The 16,112-nt window shown below is 47.0% G+C and overlaps 1 protein-coding gene across 7 annotated transcripts in view; it reads right to left on the bottom strand.

The window, feature by feature from the left end:
* LOC144773616 (transient receptor potential cation channel subfamily M member 2-like) overlaps positions 1 to 16,112 on the bottom strand; it is a 4,189,411-nt gene that overhangs the window by 2,854,920 nt on the left and 1,318,379 nt on the right. The gene's annotated exons all lie outside the window — the stretch shown is intronic.

The raw sequence follows: 16,112 nt of genomic DNA, 5'->3' as shown, positions 1-16,112 counted from the left end.
GCGGTAGTGGAAAGAAAAAACCGTGACATAAAGCAATCTGTAACGGCAAGGGTATTAGGTTCGGGTGACGGGTGGATCAAACATATAACAAGTGTCCAACGTAGTCTTAACAATCTGCCAAGAAATTCTCTAAGAGGTATCACTCCATACAAACTATTGTTCGGTACTAGAATGATAATCCAGGACTTAGATTGTCAGACTTGAGTGGTAAAAGAAAAATCCTTTGATATCAAAGATCGTTTGGATGTTTTACAGGACTTAAATGAAACAAGTAGAAGTCTAAGTAACAAAAAGTTAAAGCCAACAGCCACTGAAGAAAAACCACCTGTCCCAACAAGACCTGTCTGGATTCCAAAGATTGGGGATCTAGTCAGAGAAAAGATCGCGGTGAAGAAGGAATTTGGGCATTCGTACAGAAAAGCAGTACCTGTCTTAGCTATCAGCGGAACAAGATCAGTAGTACTACCGCCCCTTGCTGGTAAAAAGGAGAACAGAGTTGTATCCATCGACCTGGTAAAACCACAATCATGTGGCCAATAATAAGTAGTAAGCCCAGTGGACTCCCAAGAAATAGCAGAAGACCAAATCTTGCTACAATCCAAGAGGTTCAAACTGAGAGACTAATCACATTTGATAAACCTGCAGTGAATAAAAAAGGACTATGCAACAAAGCCATGGAACTTGTGCCTCTTGAGACCCAAATTGCAACAGTTCGTCAAGAAATACCTGTCTACAACGATGTAGCATCAGACTATGCTAATGAAACAAAGAAAGATCCAAAGACAAATGAAAATCCGGAAGCAATTCCAACAATTGACAGAACTGCATCTGGTTACTTCATCAATTTCGATGACTTTTCTGATGATCCAAGTGAACATGAAGAAACGCCACCAACAAAAACTTTTAATTTCAAATGTGTTTTATTAATTTTTAGAGCAAAAACAGGCATCACATTGCAATGGATAGGCAATAGGCACATACGGCGAGCGAGACAGACAGACACGTCTTCTCTGCAATTCGAACAATAAGCGAAATATATATGCCAGATCAGAGGTGTAATACCAAGATAGCAAATGGTAGGCATCGTAAGAGAACAAAACAGTAGGAATAGAAACCAGAAACCCACCCCCCCCTGGGCCCCCCCCACCCCAACCAGTGTGCTGTATATGGAAAACAATCTCAGAAACAATCAGGTAGTGAGAACTGCAGTAATACAGGAGATCACGGAGGGTCATGTGTAGCTTCGGTAAGTCGCAGTATACGGAGATATCTAGGGCACGTGATCTCTTTCAACTCTTTGGACAAGAGGGATAACAGCGGTAGCCAGACCTTCTGAAATGCAGTCGTGGTGTGTGTTAGTGTAGCCTGGATGCGTTCCATCCCCAAGGTAAACCAGAGTTTATGTAGCCATCCCGTGTGAGTGGGCCTGGTGGTCGAACCCCAGAGTGACAGAACATGTTGCGTAGCCGCTTGCATGGCGATCCCCATTTGGCGACCCCATGTAGATTTCAGGGGAAAAGTAAGTGCGTTAGGTAGGCCCAGGATGGTGTAGGCAGGGAATCTCGGGATTTCAGTGTCGAAGGCAGAGTCAATGTTGTCCAGGACCGTCTTCCAATAGCCCTGAATTTCACAGCAGTCCCAGAGGAGATGGGTCAAGGTGCCCTGTTCCCCACATCCCCTCCAGCACAGCGCGCTAAGGGTTGGGTTTCCCTTATGGAGCCTGGCCGGTGTGAGATGCCAGTACATGGCCAGCTTCACCGCCGCTTCACTGCCTGCAGTGTTGCGTGTGGTGTGCGAGGCCCTATAATATATGTAGCTTCATTCCATGGGTGTCAGAGCCCTGCCAAGTTCCGCCTCCCAGGGTTTCTGGTCCGCCATTTTGCCCGGTGTGACTGGGGGTGTGAGCATTTTGTAGATGTCTGAAATAAGAAGTCTATCCGAGTCTTTCGTCACCAGCCATTTCTCAAAGATCGTCATTCGTCGACCAACTAGAGGGGAGCAGCCCGGGTCTGTGAGCCAGTGCCGGAGTTGGAAGTATTGGAAAAGGTGAGGATCTGCTATGCCATAGCCCTGCGCGATGTCCGAGAGGGTGAGGAAGCCCCGCAAATCGAAAAGGTGGCCGGCGGAACGGCAGTTGGTACCGCGCCATTGCAGGAAGGCGTGTGGGTCATTGCCCAGCGGGAACTACGGGTTGTCCAGAATAGGTGTGAGTGGGGAGGGGAAGGTCGTCAAACCTCTTTTAACAGCGACTGCGTCCCAAACCCGCATGATGGTGCGAGTGATGGGCGAACGTAAGAGGTATCGCGGTCGATGCTGCCGGGGGAGAAAGGGGATCTTCCAAAGGGACGTCTGGGCCATCGCCCTGTCCTGAAATAGCTATCGTTTCTCAGATGCCGGCCTATACCATTCCACCAGGTAGCGGTGTTGGGAGGCCTGGAAATATTGCAAAGAAATGGGGACCCCAAGACCCCCCTCATCTATGCTTCGGTATGCTAGCCGTTTGAGTAAGCGCGACCGCTTGCCCTCCCAGATGAAATGGTGAAGAGCGGCTTGTAGGTCAGCAAGGACGCCGATCGGGGGCATGACCGGGAGGGTCCGAAAAAGGTATAAGATTTTCGGCAGAGCCAACATCTTCACAGCCGCGAAACGTCCCAGCGGGGAGAGGGGTTGCTTGGATCAACGCGCAAGATCGGTCCGAATTTAGGAGGTGGGGCACCGTAGTTGAGAGCTATCGTCGACTCCGTTGAGGAAGTAAGATTAACACCCAGGTACGGGAGTTGCGTGGCCAGCTGTAAGCCGCCTTCGTACGCGGGTGTATTCACGCATGGGTGGGCATTTTTGCCCAGGGGCAATATCAGGGACTTCCCCCTGTTGATTTTGAAGCCTGAAACTGTTCCAAAGAGTTCCAGCTCCCTCAGAAAGGCGGGTATAGAGCTGTCTGGACGGTCGTGAGCGGCTATGATGTCGTCGGCGTAGAGGCCGACTGTGTGAGGTTCACGGCCGAAAGTGATGTCATGGATATCAGGGTTATCCCGGATCCTTTTCGCAAGGGGCTCTATGTACATATTGAACAGGAGGGTCGAGAGGGGGCACCCCTGTCTTGTACCGCTCTGAATCTCAAAAGGGCTCGATTGGAGGCCACCCTGACGCACCCGAGCTTGGGGACGGTGGTAGCAGCTTGCGATCCAGGACTGGAAACGGTCTCCCCGCCGGAATCGCGTCAAGACTCGTTGTAGGTAGGTCCAGTCGGAAGGAACGCCAGGATGTCCGGTGGGGGAGCAGGCGCTCGGCGCGCCAGGCCTACTCTGTGCGCCCTGTCGATGCGTATGTCGAAGTCTTCTCCTTCCCCCATAATGTCCCTAAATAGGCCCTGCAAGAAGAGAGTAACATCTCTCCCTTCCGTTTTGAGCGGTACGCCCCGGACCCATATATTATTTCTTCGGGATCGATTTTCAAGGTCCTCCGCGTGCGCTTGTAAGTCAACCTGCTGTTCCTTGAGGCGCACAACCTCCTGCTGCAACTGCTCCACCTCCTCACTTCTAGACTGGTCGGACTTCTCCACCGCGGCCACCCGCTCTCCCAGGCCATCCACGTCTCTGCGCAGCTCTCTGAACTCCTCGGCCATATTATGTTTCAGTGTCTGGAAGTCCTCTCGCAGGGTATTAAAAAGAATCTCCAGAAAGGATTTGGTGATGGGGGCACCCTCGTCATCTGGTCCCGCGGCATTCTTTGGCGCCGCCAAGGGTGTGGGGCTCTTTTCTCCTTTAAGGGCGCTCTTCCCTAACATGTCCGTTATCCTGCACCCCGTTCTGCGCTGCCCAGTCGCAATGATGCCGGTGTGCACTGTCTGCGGAGAGCCCCAGGTCGGCCCCCGCTCCAGATGAAACAGAGCCCGTGCGGTGTGCCCCATGGGCACCCGTGGTTGGGCCCCGGCCTTCGGGCCTTGATTCAAGGATGGACGCAGGCCGCACCCCGCACCCCTCTCGTAGGTGCCCCGGCCCAAGGCCCGCAGCGCGACGTCGAGCGGGGTTCCCGCCCCAACCACGGGCTTCCTCAGGCGGTCCCTCCCAGGGCCTCGGGCACCGCCCGCTCCGCACCCTGGGGTGGCACCTCAGATGTCTCCGGCTCCGGTCCCCGCTACGTTGCTGCGGGTGTCTGCTGCCTTTCACTGCCGGGCCCTGGCGTAGACTCTCCAAACGTGGGGCTTGGCGCCTTCGCTTCTCGCGGCCAAATATGTCCTCCCGCCCTGTCCGTGGGCGCGCTCACTGGGCTTCAGCCGCTATCCTTAGGGGCACCGGGCACCAGCGCTCCCACCTCCGCTGTCCCAGATGCTGAGTGCACCCAGCCCTCGGTGCACAGTGAGGGGCATGCAGTTCCTCAAGTTCCCGGGCCCCAACGTCAGGCCCACAAGCCGGGGACTCGAGTCGCGCAGACCATGCGGCCAGGCGCGACCCTCAGCTCCTTTCAGTGCGCACTCACCGGGCTGTCGGCACCAGTCTCTTCCGTGATTTGTACTGTCTCCCCAGTCGCTTCACACACCGGGCCAGTAGTATGTTGCAGGGGGTGAGAGCCTCCGTTCGTGAATGGGCCCCGGCACCAGGCCCCAAAGCCGGGGGCTCGATTTTCGCGCTAGTCCGGTGGTGACGCCTGCCACTCGCGATCACCCTCCTTGGTGCCGGATGAGCTCCCGGTGGCCAGGTCCCTCGCCGCTGCCCGTCAGCTTCACCCAGGCAGTCGCCCACTGGTGTCCTGTATCCCCCGCTGTCAGGGAACCACGGTTACTCTCTGGCGGCGGCCGCTCTTTCCGTCCAGCAAATGGCGGGTCCCTACTCCGCCGAGGAGGGGATTCTGCTCGGGCCGCTTTCCGGTCTCTGCCGGCCACAGGAGGTAGTGGGGGTCGACCCCTGGAGCTCCGGGTAGCAATCGCTCTCGTTCTGGGGGTTGCTTTGGGGGATTAAGGGCTAGTGAGTGGTCAGGACGGGGGACTAGGTCGGGAGCTTCACACGCCGACGTCCATCTCGGTCGCCATCTTGGCCACGCCCCCCCACAACAAAAACATTTAAACAAAAAAGGACTGAACTCTTTCATCAGCTCAAAGAGACATATCTGATTTCACCATGGATTGAATTATGGATTGTGTTAGGTGTACTTTTCCTCCTTCTGTGGCTCATCTTGATTTTAATTTTGGGTAAATTTATTGATGGAAAATATAGTACAATAGACACAGCAAGTCAGAACATCAACGTGATCCTAAAGCCTCACAGATCTTCACACATTGAAAATAGAGAACTGTCATCAGTGACCATCACAGCCAATCCTATACCCGGTGGGGTAGCATGGGGCAGAACTGATTACGAAATCTATGGCCTGATTGAGCTCTTGAAATATCCACATCAATTCAAGGTTTCATTAAGTGACTTTGTAACACCAAGTACTTTCTCTGATGATTGGGACTTTGAAAATATTAATAATATGATGTCAGATTTAGTAATGTCAGCAAAATTCACAGAACATGATTATTTGCAGGGTTCATCAAATTATGAAGAAATGTATTGCTATAATCGTTATGGACATCACTATTTGCATAAATCTGCTCAACATAGAAATGTTTTTAATTATAACCAATGGGAACATTGTCCAACTCTGCCAAAAAGCAGCTCAAAAACATTTTATGAGAAATTCCCATACTTCTCAGGGTTTAACAACAGTGATCCAGAAACGTTTTATTTTAAAACGTTAAATAAGACAGGAATGAAAACAATGTTGACAAATACTAAATTGATTTATTCTGAAAAATGTTGTGATAAAATGTCTACATTTGGTTTTGAATTTTGGAAAAACAACATTGAGACAAAAAACATCTGGGGTACAAAAGACTGGCAGGTACAAGGTCTAGAAGCATTATTTAGAGCCTGCATGATCCCAGAACAGATAATATTCCTGAATGACACCATTCAACAAACAACCTATCTTGGCTTGGCCAAGATAAAAGACTTAAACAAACCGTCTATTCCGAAGCCCATACCTGATAGTAATAGCACTACAGATGTGGAGATAGACCTATCCCACATTTTACACCAAAACAGAACAAATCCTGATTGGAAAAAATGGTTGATCTGGCCCACAGACACTAATAACTGTCAAGATAGATTCCTGAACAAAATACAGGGGTTCAAACAGAACAGGCCAGACCCAAGATATTCCCAGAGAAAACATCCAGGGACAGTTACAACATACAGTGTAGGGAAACTATGCCTCGAATGGCTACAGAAATCCACACTGCCTGAAATTAAGCAACACTTGACTTTACTTAAAGATGGTGCTGACTTGCGAGATTTCATACTGGGACCTCGCAAACAGCGTCAAAAACGTTTCATATACGCCGGTATATACGCTGCTTACAACGAATCTTGGAAAGTAACGCAAATTGAAACTGCAGAAAAAATACGAGAAATTGATTGTATTCATTTCGAAAAATCACTTTCTGTAGTGGACAATGGGTTAACGACTCTGTCTTCCAGAATTTATTCACTGGACAGTATTGTATCATCTGCTATTGATATATTAGAGCAGGACTTGCTAATGTTACAACATGGCCAGACCCAATTACGTTCTATTGTACAGCTAGGCTGGACGTTGCAAAACCTGCATTCAGGCTACGTGCCATGCCGTCTAATCAACATAACGTCATTATTTTCTATCTTTAACTTGACTGATAAATAAATCAGTTTGGCACAAAAAGGAGCAGACTATACGATTCTGAGCATTGAAAAACTTGAGAGATTACCATTGACAATGTCAGAGAGACCTAACATTGAATGGATAATACATGGAACAATTACAATTCCGATAACAACTTTCCAGTTTCAATAGTGCCAAAAGTATATACCAGCAGGCCTGTATGAAAGGTTGGGTAAAGGATACATCAAATCAATCTGGAATTTACCTTATACACATAAATGTTATAGTGAAGGGAAAAAATAAGTATTTCTTAGTGGTAACAACTGTAAAAAATGATTAAGCGGTACACTTCTGTGTCAAGGTATTAATTTGCATGGAGACTGGGAAGGTTCATCAAATAACCTTTCATGTCACCTGCAAGGCACCCCTGCAACACAGATAGAGCCTTTTTTCAGACAGCTTTCCAACGGCAGCTACGTTCTAATAAGTGACCACAGCTGTTGTGGTATGGTGCCAGGAAAAGCCTATCTCGTAACCGATACTTCCAGGGTCATTTGCTGTATGCAAGTATTGTATCCAAACAGCAAACCAGACAATGAGGCAGCAATATGGCCTCTGAATATCTCTTCTATTCGAATTGATACTTTAAGCAGAATGAAGTCTATTCTTTTACAGACAACTGTGCCTTTAACCTCGTCCAAAGAGACGTAAGATCTGCAAGTTGCAAGGACAGCGGCAGAGATACATACCCTATTATCGACAAATTGCCCCGTACATTTTGTAGAAATGTTAGGTCAAATTTTAAACATGTCAGATACCAGTGGCATCGCACATGTATTTAAGACAATTTTTTCGGGACTGTTAGCACCCTTTGAAACAGTTCTGGGCATCTTCCCGAATTTTGTGCATTCTTTATTCGGCAGCCTGCCTCTTCTTTTGGGACTCGTAGCAGGAATTTTATTTTTGTTCCTTCTGCTCCCATATGGCAAGCCAAGCCACAGACAAAACTCCAGCTACGATGGAAGAAACGATCCTAGCAATACGCTACCGAGACCGAATCACTAGAGTCCTCGGATTGGTCCGGTAAAGAGATCTGAATACAACTTGGTTTCTTTCATTCAGACCAATCTGGCAAGATTGCATCTTACCTGTGCTTCGATGTCTGCTATGCGGGGAAGAATGTGTGTTGGACGTCTGTCTTACACTACCATCAGCAGCACCTATGGATATCAATACTTTGCTTGGTTCGGTAACGGCTCATGCAACGTGTTGTCCCCAGCGGCTACCTATTCTGATGACGGCATTCGTTGAGACTTCACCATTACGATTAGGTGGCGGTGAATTAAGAGATGAAAGCAGCACCACACAGATACAACCTTCTGTGAGCATTGCTGAGCCAGACATCGATGATAGCAATGATTCTCACATATGCACTATTTCAGCTTTTTCGACCTTGGTCGAACTTTCACCTACTGTTGTAGACCAATTTTTCGCAAGCCTGTCTGATTTGATGTTCTCTCCTAACAACGAGAATAACATTTAAAACAATGAGCACACAGCGTTCCCTGAACTCTGAATTCGGCCTTCAGTTTTTGATAAACAACACTACTGAAAACAATTGGAACTATTTTTTGCCCTGAAAGCGAAATTATTTTTCTGTTTCCAAAATATTTACCTTTTTCTGGCACATGGTACTCTGCTTAAAGTAGAACTATTCTTAGAGAACAGAACTTCTATTTTTAGAGAAACTAGAGACAATATTTTAACTCAGCCTCTAGCACATGTACAGTATTGTATAAATATGTGATGAAATGGTCTCGACCTTCTCTTCTGTATTAGGAGCCATTTCATAAATGTAATTTTTGAAATTCATTCAGCCGATATTTATATATGCATTATCTGAATGATACCACTGCTTGAAAATCGTACAGTATAAATACTCATTTTCGTGTATATACCATATACCATTTCAAATGCAATTTATGTATTTTGGGGTGGGTTGGAAAACACATGCATCGTTATATGTTTAGTATTGCTTAGTATTTAGTAATGATGGACATTATACGTCAAGTGGGTGTTGTGAATGTATCTAGGACCCTAATTCGATATTCTCGATTTATGCCCTTATGTGGTTATAACAAATCATATCCTTATAAAGGCATAAGAAACATATCCATATTTAGTCATAGCCAATGCAGTCCAAATACGGCAAGACTACTCCCATAGACTCCTAGAAAGTACAACGCGTTCTTTAAACAAACCAAGCCTCCAGCAGCCCGGGAATTCCCTCTGCTTTTGTTTTGATTTGCACAAGTACTCCTGGAGTCCAGAAAGAACTGTAAGTTCTTAGTGACGTCTTATGTCCAAACTTACGTCAAACTCGGCACCTTTCAGGTATAAATATACCAGCATTTGCCTTAAGCAAACACACGGTGGTTTAGAGCAGAGCGGCTATCTACTTGCCCGACGCCCAGCTGATGCGAGTGCTGAAGGAAGCCGACCCTCCCATTTGACGCACTGAGAGAGACCCTGTCTTTTCTCCTGCCGAGAAATCCAGCTCCAGTGTTTCCAGTCACCCTTGCGGGTTGCTGGGAGATCGAGTCCTGAGACAGAGATACAAGACCTACTTCATTCTATAAACCAAGGTACAGAGCTGATTAGATCCTTAGAGAATTCTTGATTCAGATTCTTGGCAAAAACCATCTTTAATTAAACTGCAACTTACTTACTCCTTCCCACGTATTAGGCTTAGGTCAGGTACACCGGGGTAGGCGTATCTTAGAAGCACCAGTTGAGTACGTTTAGTCAATGATTTTATGTATGTATATATTTTATCCATTTTAAGTATCATATGGCTCAGAAACCATATCAATGCTTTTACAGTATTATTTCATAATACTACTTTTACTGTAGGCACTTTACTTTATGACAAGTATTGCAATTGTGGCAATTCACTTCTCTTGCATGAGAAAGAGGACTGCTCAATAAATATCAACTTTTATTGAAACGCACGTCTCTCTATTTCTCTGCACTCTGGTGAAGCTAAGCATACACGATTGACTGAGTGAAATAGCTGTCTATTGTTTTCACACGACTCTGGAGATATACTCCTTATTCTGGGGGAGCAAAGTTGTCATGTTTATGCGGTTGTCAGAAACTAATCCCTTCTTGTCTAATCAGGAGAGTTAACTCCTTCCTGTTCATTCGAGAAAGTTTCTAGTGATCTCTGAGCTAGCTGGCATTCATAATTAAGTCTAACATATTCAATAGAGACATAGTCGACCTCAGTCCTACGTCTAAACTATCGTTTATGTTATTCCAATGCGCAGAGCCTATTGGGAATATAGGAACTACACTACAGGGGAGCACGCTAAACTGAAAGTGCTTGCGGCCTACCTTGAACCGCAAGTAATGCCTGTAGGAGAGTGGGGTCTGCAATCTGTATGGCCAACGTAATGCAGTTTATGTTTTAACTTGTCCATGCAAACTGCATTACGTTGGCCATACAGAGCGCAAATTGAAGACTCGTTTAAATGAGCATAAGAGTAACATTCGAACAAAACAATTGAAATCAACAGTTGCTGTACATTTCATGGAAGCAGGTCATGACCTCAGTGATTTGAAAGCCTGTATCTTAGAAAATGTGGAGAAACATGATGGAATAAACAACAAAGTTCAGCTTCTCAAAAGAGAAAATCATTGGATATACCGTCTCCGGACCCTTAAGCCGTTGGGGCTTAATGAAAGGGTAGAGTTTCAATGTTACCTGTAAAATATGTATTTGAATTTTGCAATGACTCTATGCATGGGTGCTCTGATGTTTATGGTGTAATATGTTACTTAGATACATTGCATGAGAACCTTTTGGCATAATTTAACTCGTAGTAGAAGGAGGCTATAGCCTACAAAGTCCAACATGCTTAGCGCTAAATGAGGAGATGTCACTCCTCCCCTTATTTTATTTAACTTCCGTCGCCATTCACCGCAGTAACAAGCTGAACCTCACACGCGGTTGGGAACGGCCGTTAGCTTTAAACAGGTAAGCGTGAACGCTTTAGTAAAACTGGGTAGCACATACCGCTGTACTTTTAAGAATAGCATGTTAACAAGCGCGCATGATGTCTATGTTATGAGAGCGAGTTTTGTCGACTCATTTATTTGAACAAACATGCTGTCAAAATTCAAATGTGTAAAGCTTAACAGCGTAACACGGAAGCTAGCATCTAAGCGCCATCGCGCAACTCGGTACTATGAAACTAAATTAGTTATTTACAAATGTGCTTGGTTTAGAAGAAGCATTGTGCAGAATGGTAGACTATGTTTAGATAGGTGTCAAGAGCGTTAACGAGTATATGACATTTAAAAACGAGGCCCAACAGCAATGTATGTAACACGTTACAATTTTTTTTGTTTAAAACAACTGTGCATGATGATATGGTGTATTAATTGTAGGGCACTAGGTTAGTGCAAATAGTTTTGTGTACTGCGATAGACTGTTGGTAATGATTATTGTTTAAAACTTACAGATCCCTTGATAAAGGCGCAAGGCCGCGCCGAAATGCATTGGGAGGCCATTGAAGGCCATGTATTTGGCGATTAAAATGTGCACAAATTACAGAAAAGTATTCATGAAGATATTACTTGTGAAGTAACATTATGATATCTGGATAACTTATGAACAAAGAATAAAGAAACGACTCAACATAAATATATTGTTGTTCAAAAACTTTATTGAAAAACGGTTGCGGATGCAACACATACTGGTGCCCAGGTACACGAGTTGATTATAGAACTTGTATATTTTGTTAAACTCCCAGGAGCCCTCACAGAGCACTTCATGTGAATAGGCTCAAAGCATTTGTCAACAGGGAGGACATGGGCTTGCTCATGGCCAAAGATGAGGGGCAGGAGGAAGAGAGTGACCCTCTCCCAGACCTGCTCACTCAGAACCCTGATGATGGGTCAGTTGATGGTGTCGTTTTTTCTGACAGCCTCTCTGAACATCAAAAAGAGGATTGTAAACAAGTTCTTCAATCCTTCAGACAAATATTTTCTCTGACCCCCAGTCAGACAAACTGGTGCACCCATGAGGTGGACACTGGAGACAGTCTGCCTATAAAGAGTAAAATCTACAGGCAACCTGATCACGTCAGGGACTGCATAAAGAAGGAAGTACAAAAGATGTTGGAATTGAGAGTCATTGAACCCTCAGAGAGCCCTTGGGCTAGTCCTGTAGTTCTAGTGCCAAAACCTCACACCCAGGATGGTAAGAGAGAGATGAGGTTTTGTGTAGACTACAGGGGTCTCAATGCTGTCACTAAGACAGATGCCCATCCAATACCTAGGGCAGATGAACTGATAGACACGTTGTCTTCTGTAACTTTCTTAAGTACATTTGACCTAACAGCTGGTTATTGGCAGATCAGGTTAGCTGAGGATGCCAAGGCCAAAACAGCATTTTCTACCCCAGGAGGTCATTACCAATTTGTGGTGATGCCATTTGGTTTGAAAAATGCACCTGCCACTTTTCAAAGGTTGGTGAACCAAGTCCTCACTGGGTTGGATGACTTCTGTGCAGCATATCTAGATGATATTGCTGTCTTTAGCTCCACCTGGGAGGATCACCTGATCCACCTGAGGAAAGTTTTGGAGGCCCTGCAAAAGGCAGGCCTCACTATCAAGGCCACCAAGTGCCAGATAGGGCAGAGTCAGGTTGTGTACCTGGGCCACCTTGTGGGTGGAGGCCAGGTTCAACCATTGGAGAGCAAGATACAGGCCATAAAGGATTGGGCTCCTCCAACCACCCAGACACAGGTCAAAGCTCTCTTGGGCCTGTCTGGTTACTATAGGAAGTTTGTCAAGAATTATGGGTCCATTGTGACACCACTTAATGACCTGACAAGCAAGAAAATGCCAAAGAAAGTTCAGTGGACAGTTAGCTGTCAAAAGGCATTTGATGACCTAAAGCAGGCCATGTGTACTGCACCTATTCTCAAGAGTCCTGACTACTCCAAAACCTTCATTGTCCAAACAGATGTATCTGAGTTGGGTGTGGGAGCTGTTCTATCTCAACTGAATATTGATGGTCATGACAAGCCCATTGCTTTTATAAGCAGAAGGCTGACCCCTAGAGAGAAACGTTGGTCAGCTATTGAGAGGGAGGCCTTTGATGTAGTTTGGGCCCTGAAGAAGTTGAGGCCATACTTGTTTGGAACTCACTTCAAGATTCAGACCGACCATAAGCCCCTTTTATGGCTAAATCAGATGAAGGGTGAAAACCCCAAACTTCTTAGGTGGTCCATTTCCCTACAGGGGATGGACTTTACAGTGGAGCACAGACCAGGGACTGACCATGGCAATGCAGATGGTCTCTCCAGGTATTTCCACTTAGAACAGGAAGACTCACCTGGTCAAGGTTAGTTTAATGTCCCTAAGTTTGGGGGGGGGGGGGTATGTAGGAGTGGGGTCTATGGTCACCCCAGATTTTTGCTTTTTGTTTCACTGGTTTACGACTTTCCCTGGCTGTTGGCCTGCTAATCAGACCCACAGCCTAGCTGTTCTCTCTCTAAATTGACAACCATGTACTTTAGGTGCATTTACCAATTAGTACTGGGCAACCTTATCAGTCCCTGTACAGTATACCTTAGGTATCCAGGGCATAGGTGTACCCAGGGCCTACCAGGGGCTGAAGCATGTATTATGCCTACCCCTGGCTGGCCATCTAAAACTGACACAGCTGGCTGCACGACAGCTGGGGCAAGGTGGTGTAATCACCCTTTGCTATAGATATAGTATACCTATATCTAACCCTACAATGGACACATATCCTCCTATCAGTCACTCCTATGGCAGGCTTTATCAATCCTGAAGGCAGAGTGCTTGGAATTATGTGAGATGGTGTTCTGGCATGAGCTGAGCCCGTCTGCAGCTTGCGGAACCAAGTCCTAATAGCTGTTCCATGATAACGCTATACCATATACCCTTAAGTGCATTATAATCCTCGCGGTTAAATGCTAACTCTGGTATAACATTATCAAAACATGTCGAGTAAGGTGTCATACGATTTGGAATACTACCCCCTCGCCAATTCTGGCGACGGGGGTAGCATTCCACCCTTCTAGAGGGACACGACATGTATGTAACTGAGAACCCCGGTTAAAGTTAACTCGGGCCTCAGCATCACGAAATGGATGCTGCCACCACAGACACAAGTCTGACCTCCTGCTGCTGGGAGTCCTTCCAGCGAGGGAGGCTTGGAAAAAGGGTTTCCTGCCTTGGGAGGTGCTAGCACCACCCCAGGCAGGATTTTGTGTATTGAGGTAGGGAGGCCTGAAAGGAATGAGACATGCCTGGGGCACACAAGGTGTCCTGTGCATACACCGGTTCAAACCAGTTGCTGGGGCATCCCTGCCCCAGCTCTGGCGCGAAACCGGACAAAGGATAGGGGGTGTAGCCACCCCCCTTCCGGGTCCCACCCAGGGGAGGGACCTAGTCAGTAGTGCAGCCCCCTTTAGGAGAATAAAGGTAGGAGCTGGTCCCATTCCAAATTAGATTATCCTGAACTATTCAACAAGAAGAAACTCTGGCCTTCGATGTTCTGCTCCACAGAAGACTGAAGAATCTCCCTTGTGGGCAAGGAGTGTCCACCCTGCAACTGCAGGCACCATCAAGCGTCCAGCGGCTTCACTTTGTTGTCTTCCCTCGAGGATCCAGACTTCAGAGCCCGACGAGACCCGGATTCCCAGACCTCTCCGACCTCAACCTACATCTAGAGCAAAGCTGAGACCCGTGGGTGCGACGAGGCACGTGGGACCGGCCATCTTGAACGAACCTGCACTTCGCTTCCAGCACGACTCCAGAGGTAAACTCGACCAAGTGCTTTGGGGATTGAGAAGCCCCAGCCCCGAGCAGCTCCTACACCGAAGATCAGCCCTCCAGCCTCCACGAGATCTGCGTGGGGCCCTTCTGCTTGTTTGCTGCTCGACGCGTTGTCTGGTCACTTGCCGGTTGGCTAGTGGCCTCCTAGACGACGAACCTTTGAATCTTTGCTGCTGGTCTGGTTGCTCCAGACTGGCCCTTGCTCCCTTCCAAAAGAGGGGCACCCCGGACTCTCCTAGTCCGCGCCAGACATCTTTTCCACTCAACGCGTAGGTTGCCTTTGCCAAGGCCTGTTGTCTCCAATCCCAGATCCAACACCGCCGACAGCGAGAGCCTGCGTGGGACAGCTCGTGCCTCCATCCTGGTCGTCGAAGACACCTCCTGGTCCACAAGGCTGCAGAGTCAAGCGTCCACTCTTCACCTGATCGCGACAACAGCACCTGGTTCCTTCCTGGTTCCACACCGGTCACTGGCTAGTGACTTTGAACACTGTCCCCTCTGCTTTCAGGTCCTCTTCTTCACCGATCCACCTTTGGATCCCACCAGACACCTTCCTCCTGGTCGCCTGCAGCATCTTTTCTTCCAGGCCCCATAGACTTCAACGCGAGAACCCAACACACTTTGACACCTATGCACCCGCAGCCCGTGGGTGAGGTAACGAGAGCATTTCGGTGCTCAAGGGTAGTTTAACTGTCCTAGTGTCCCGTTCCACAGTCGTTTTAGTCCTAACCAGTCAGGATTGTCCGTACTCACCTTTAACTTGAACTGTACTGTCCATAGACGTTGTTACGCATCTCGCGTGTGAGTTCACACTCTGCACACGCGTTCCGTGGGCCTCCTATTACTTACCTAGTGTTAGTGTAGCGTGGTCCCAACGATCCTACAGCCTCTGGCAGCTCCATTTCCTTTATCGACTTTCACATTCCACTTACTTAGTATATGGTTTGTCGTGCCCCTAGGGCACCATTGTAATTTTGTGCAACTTGTCGTATTTTTCGTAAGAGATTGTCATGTGCTTAGCCCTCTGACCTCATAAAGAGTTCAGAGGTGTTGTTATTAATAAATAGATTGTTTATTTTCATAACAACCTGTGTGGTGTCCTTTCATCTGGTATTCAAGGGGTTATATTGTGGTAAAACAGCTGGCTTCACATGCCAAAAGAGTTTAGCCTAAGACTGCTTTGTCCATGCTACCATTAGGATAGCTGGTCTATAAGGTTGACCTACAACCAATCACCATAAGGGTTGTTTGGACTGATACAAGGTGATCACTAGAACTAGTGAGCATCATATATCAGACCAACTTCTCACAATGCCTGTGGCACGGCAGGATTGGGATGTGAAAAAACTCATCCTGCAGGTCCAACCCTACCATCCAGGCTTCTTGGTCTAAGGCAGACAAGACCTGAGCTAGAGTGACCATTTTCAACTTCTTCTTGAGGAAGAGATTGCTGGTCCGAAGATCTAAAATGGGCCACAACCCTTTGTTCTTCTACGGAATCAGAAAGTAGCAGGAAAAATAACCACTGCCTACTTCTGAAACTGGGACCCTTT

Source organism: Lissotriton helveticus, chromosome 8 (genome assembly GCF_964261635.1).
Source record: "Lissotriton helveticus chromosome 8, aLisHel1.1, whole genome shotgun sequence".
NCBI classification, from domain to species: Eukaryota; Metazoa; Chordata; class Amphibia; order Caudata; family Salamandridae; genus Lissotriton; species Lissotriton helveticus.
The sequence above is the reverse complement of the archived record's forward strand: the minus strand, read 5'-3'. Positions and strand labels throughout refer to the sequence as shown.